Source organism: Austrofundulus limnaeus, unplaced genomic scaffold (assembly GCF_001266775.1).
Source record: "Austrofundulus limnaeus strain Quisiro unplaced genomic scaffold, Austrofundulus_limnaeus-1.0 Scaffold4, whole genome shotgun sequence".
NCBI classification, from domain to species: Eukaryota; Metazoa; Chordata; class Actinopteri; order Cyprinodontiformes; family Rivulidae; genus Austrofundulus; species Austrofundulus limnaeus.
This window is the reverse complement of record NW_013952406.1, coordinates 958,263-963,596: the sequence shown is the minus strand read 5'-3', so window position 1 is coordinate 963,596 and position 5,334 is coordinate 958,263. Positions and strand designations below refer to the sequence as shown.

The window sequence follows — 5,334 nt, the reverse complement described above, 5'->3', positions numbered from 1 at the left end:
GGTTTACTTGTGGTTCCTCAAGTTTCTAAAAGTAGAATGGGAGGCAGAGCTTTCAGTTATCAAGCTCCAACTTCCAGTTTCTGTCCGTGAAGCTAACACTTGTCTATTTTTAAGACTAGACTGAAGACTAGGGGTGGGAATCTTTTAGTATCTCACAATTCAATTCAAAATTATTTTTTTCATTTAACACTCAATGTGATCCCATTTGTTGTGTTCGCAAACTGCTTCGTCTTCATTTTGCAGGTCTTGCACAAACTCAGACTCATTCAGTAAAAAACAAAAGCCAGATATTTGCATTCAGTGACGTTAAGGCCAGTTAAATTTCTCTTTCCTCCAATAGTTTCCTATTTGTTTTGATGCTTTCTGCGCATGCATGCATTTCAGAACCAACTGCGTGGTGACAACCAGGACGTCCCACATAGTTGCAAAATAGAGGCTGACAGCTATTGGATTTGATTTTTTTATTTAAAATTTCATTTTGGGACATTTTAAAATGATTCTGAATATTTGTAAATGAGAATCATAATTCTGATGTGAATCAGTTTTTTAGCAAATCCCTACTGAAGACTTTCCTTTTTAATAAATCCTATAGTTAGGCTTAGGTTTCCTGAATTATTCCTTAGTTCTGCTAGGACAAACTGACAATATTTCCTCACTCTGTTGCTGTCTTTAGTCTCTCCTTTACATGTTTAATGTAATTACTTCTATCAGTAACGTGTTTTCTTTGTCTCTCTTTCAAAGGAAAATGCACATACCAGTCCTTTTTTGTTTGCTTGTGMCTCCTCCAAACCCYGCCAGTCGAGGCAGATGGCCGCCTGTCCTGAGCCTGGTTCTGCTGCAGGTTTCTTCCTATTAAAAGGGAGTTTTTCCTCTCCACTGTCACCAATGTGCTGCTCAGGATGGGACTGTGACGTGATTCCACACAATCTCCTGGTTTCATCACGTTGATTGTTCTTTGTACAGATCACTCAGATYACGTTTGTTGTGACCTGGCACTGCATAAACAAACTGAACTGAATGTAGTAGAAAAATATTAGTGCTACTGAGGTATAATGATTTGTACAGCTTAGATGATTTACTTGTTTCAGGAACTAGAACTCAAATCTGATGTTTGCTGTTGCTGCTGAAGATAAACTTACATTAGGCAACAAAAAGTCCTTTAAATGTTAGGATTTATCATTTGATTTGAAGGGCAATATGACAGATCTCACTTACAGATAAATCTCTTCACAGAGCTGCATTTTTACTGTTTATCAGACCTTGTTTTGATTCATTTTACCTWACTTGGAGAAATGAGAACAGCCAGCCTCCTGACGCCCACTGCTGCTGGTGATTCATGTTTAAAACGCTGCAGGCAGCTCACACCTGAAATACGCTCAAGCCACACACAAGAAAAAAGATCTGCTCTGTTTGAATTATTAAAATTCATTTTGTAAAAGTTATTCCATTCTGCCTTCAGTGAAGTTGGGTTTATGATGCTGCTGTTACACTTAAGCTCCATCTTATTTTATTGTTTCTTATTTTCCAAGCAGAGCACTTCACTCTCAGACTGCAGGTTTACTTGTGGTTCCTGGAGTTTCTAAAAGTAGAATGGGAGCGCTTTGTGTGGAGGCAAATTAAAGAACTATGACTAAACTAAACACAATCTCTTTGTGGGCAAATGTCTAATAACTGATGTGGGACTTGTTTTTCAGCAGAGGGAGCTCACACACAGCTGTGATCCCACAGAGAGCGGAGGATTAGCTTTCAGGCTGCCAGGACTGCCATCTGTTATGCTGATTGCCATCAGGGTTTTCCCCAGTCAGAGGAGTCAAAATAAGCAGGAAATCACCAAACCTTGTGGCTCTGCAGGTTTATGAGATGACAAAAATAAATACCAACATTAAATAAAAATAATTCTTTGTTTGAGGTTACATCAGAACAAAGACATGCTTCACCCAATATAGATGTTTTAACAGTTAATCCCCAGATTATTAGAATTATTGTGCAATATGTGGTGCTCGGGAGTATGTTCTGAATGACTCTCAGCTACCAGACTTTAAAAATAACTGAGTTATTGCCATTTATTTGTTGGCTATGGTGGCTTTATTGAATTYGATTAACTCCATAAATAATGTTTTTCAACTCCATTTGCTAGTTCATGAGATATTTTGCTAAAAGACATCGGCAATAATGAAAGATGATGCAAACCTTTGCACAATAAAAATGAACCATGCAGAACCACGTTTGAAAGTCATGTTTTGTGTTTGTTTGTTTATTTATTTGTTTGTTTGTTTTACAATGACTTCTCAGTTAATGATACAAATTAAAAAGCTATAGTTATAAATATAAATAAATTAATCAAGCTTTATTTTGTCTGTTCAATGACAAAAATCATCATAAAAATGCTTTGAGTTCTATATGAAAATGATGTGTTTTCTCATCATTCTAATGAGCTCTGTTGTTTCCCAGAATGCATTGCGCCGAGGGAAGATGGAAGAGTCCCGCTGCCYCAGGAGGAGAACAATATTTGGGCTCTAAATGTTCAAGAGGGCCGCTGAGGGGGAGCTACAGCAGCGGGTCATGGTCCCGCACCGGTGAGATAAATCCGTGTTTCTAATATCCGGGTCTGAGTTGCGTTTAAACCGGGACAAACAACCAAGAAAACTGCACAAAGCGAAGCGCTCCAATGCTACCGCCGGCTAGCTGCTAACGTTAGCTTCCGAGGCTAACGGGGAACGAGCATCATTGTTCGTGGGGAGTCTGTGCGTTGGCCGTGTGTTTGGGTCGCAACTGTTTTTCCACTACCGAAAATTAAAGAAATMATAGTCTAGGTTTAGGAAACAAAACAACAACCTGAAGCAGACCCAGAGGGATAAATATAGCCAGGCTTCGCTTTATTTTTAACCCAAACTAGCTTGTTCCAGTTTGCAAATTATTTAATGTTTMAGATCTTTGCTTATTTAATTAAAAAAAAGTTTCAACGTTAGAATAAAGTAACAACGTCAAAGCTAATGGTGTGATTGTTGTGTTTTTCTGGTCTTTATATGATTCAGGGTTGTCAGCACAGATCCTGCTTTTTCCTTTAATCATTGGCTGATCTTGCATCACAAAGAAGAAAGGCAAATGGTTAACTTGCTGCTAATTTCAGAGCAAACATCAGTTTTATTATTTTATCCATTATTCTCATGTTCTGGAGTCGGGTTGAGGGAGACGGCAGCTAAAGCAGGGAGGCTCAGACTTCTCTTTTTAGGGTGATCCCAGGTCAGCCAGCGTGTCCTGGGTCTTCTCTGGGGGCTTCTCCCAGTTGGACAGGCCCAGAGAACCTCCCTAGGAAGGCATCCTTATCAGATGCTTGAACCACCTCAGCTGGTTCTTCTGGATGTGGAGGATGAACACATCTACTCTAGTTTCTCCCAGAGAAGTGAACTTCTCACCCCATCTCTACCCAGAGTTTGTGATTATAGGTGAAGGTAGCACCGTAGACCAGTGATTCCCAAACGTTTGTATATAATTTTATTTGTTCTGGACAATGTGCAATTAAAACATAATTTAATGCATTGCGCCAGATCTAAGGCTAATTTACATCTGTAGTCCCATCAAACAGTAAAAACAAAACAACATCCAATAGTAAAATAGAAATAAGAGAGGATAAAAAAAACTGAAAAATAAAAATAAGTGTCAGGCATTGATCCTCAAAACGAACAGTAGCAGAGACCTGTGCCCTCAACTTGGAATCAGGTCTAATAAACAAAGGCATGGTGGCAATATTCCTTATGCTACTTCTATTTTGTAGCAACTAGGGCTAGTAGTCATTTTTAAATGTAATTATTTAGTAAATCTTGACCTCATCTTGCTGTAGACTGACTGACTAGTAAACAATAATGTGTACTCTGTGTAGGGATGGGTATTGTTAAGGTTTTATCGATACTACTGCTCTTATCTGTATTGCTTATCGATCTGGTATTTTAACGGTTCTCTTATCGATACTTTGCTTTTGGAAAAACCAGTGTTTCCCCCTAGGGAAGTGGTGGTGGTGGGATGTTACACACAAAAAATAAATAAAATAAAAAACTAGTGCTCGTGACTCTCTGTGGGTCAGTGTTGGTGACAGAAAATGAACCATATTTTCATCAGGTTTAGTTGCTTTGTCTTCTTTCTTTTAATTTCCCATGTRRTTGGTGACTGATAATCCACAGAAAAATATGATAGTGATGTCGAGCGGTCAATGCTAAAGTTACTCAATCGATACTTTAGTTTAAACATGATGCTACATTCCAAAAAATAAATGCTTTACAGGAGCATTCGGCCAGAGGCAGGTTCTGATATAAACACTGAACTAAACAAGCAGGTCAGATAATTATTTCATCAGCTCTGACTGCACAGCAACTTAAGAATCAACATACTAACAACTAGCTTCCATAGGCTACTTCTGTAAACACCGCGCTGAATGAATGAGATGTCACGTCTTTTTCTACGCATGCGGGTAGCGAGTTGCTAGCAGCCTGTGTTGCTAGCGGCATGTGTTGCTAGCAGCCCCTCCCCTTCGTGTTGAGGAGAGCTCAGAGTGAGAGGGCAGAGAGGAAAAAGGAGCTTGTTCTAAACAACACAGCATGCACCGTGTCCGCACCATGCCGGTACAGTTAATGGCACCGTTATTTCGGGAGCTTATTGATCCAGTCAAAATTAATCATGTGGAACCAGTACTGAAAAAATACCGGTTTTCGGTAGCATCCCTAACTGTGCTGGTTCACCGTGGTCTAAAAGTCAAATAGCCAGAGTGCACAATACTACAGAAGCTGGACTCTACCGATCTCATGTCTCATTCATTCCTTACTCATAGTCAAAACCTAGAGATTCTTAAAAACTCCTCCACTTGAGGCAGCACCTCACTCCCAACCCAGCAAGGGCAATCCACATATTTCTCACTAAGGACCTCGGCCTCAGATTTTAAGGCGACAATCCTCATCTGAGCTGCAAACAACTCCAATAAGAGCTGAAGATTTCTAATAGGATGATGCCAATAGGCCTGTCGCGATAGTCAATAAATCAATTAATTGCACGATAAGTTATTTTGAGGTCGGAAAAAAATGAGGACGATAAGTTTCATTTTCCTGCTTGTTGGTTTACTTCCTCTCTCTCCCTCTCTGCGCTCTGCTACACAGGAGCTCAGCTGACTCCTCCCCTTCTGTTTTCCTAGTGTGGGAGGAGCGAATTCTGTGAGAGCTCGTAGCAATAACAAACTAAAGAAACGTTTCAAAGCAGAACGCGGCTGCTGTAGTGTCAGAGCAATTGCAGAGCCTGAAATTTGAGAGAGAGAGAGAGAGAGAGAGAGAGAGAGAGAGAGAGAGAGAG

At 39.9% G+C, this 5,334-nt stretch overlaps 1 protein-coding gene across 2 annotated transcripts in view; it reads left to right on the top strand.

Annotated features, from left to right (window-relative positions):
• Positions 1-5,334, top strand: part of znf281a (zinc finger protein 281a) — a 109,219-nt gene that overhangs the window by 94,734 nt on the left and 9,151 nt on the right. For both annotated transcript variants that reach the window (XM_014022359.1, XM_014022374.1), the window contains exon 3: positions 2,452-2,576. The gene's annotated coding sequence lies outside the window, so the exon portion shown is untranslated. The remainder of the gene's footprint in view (positions 1-2,451; positions 2,577-5,334) is intronic.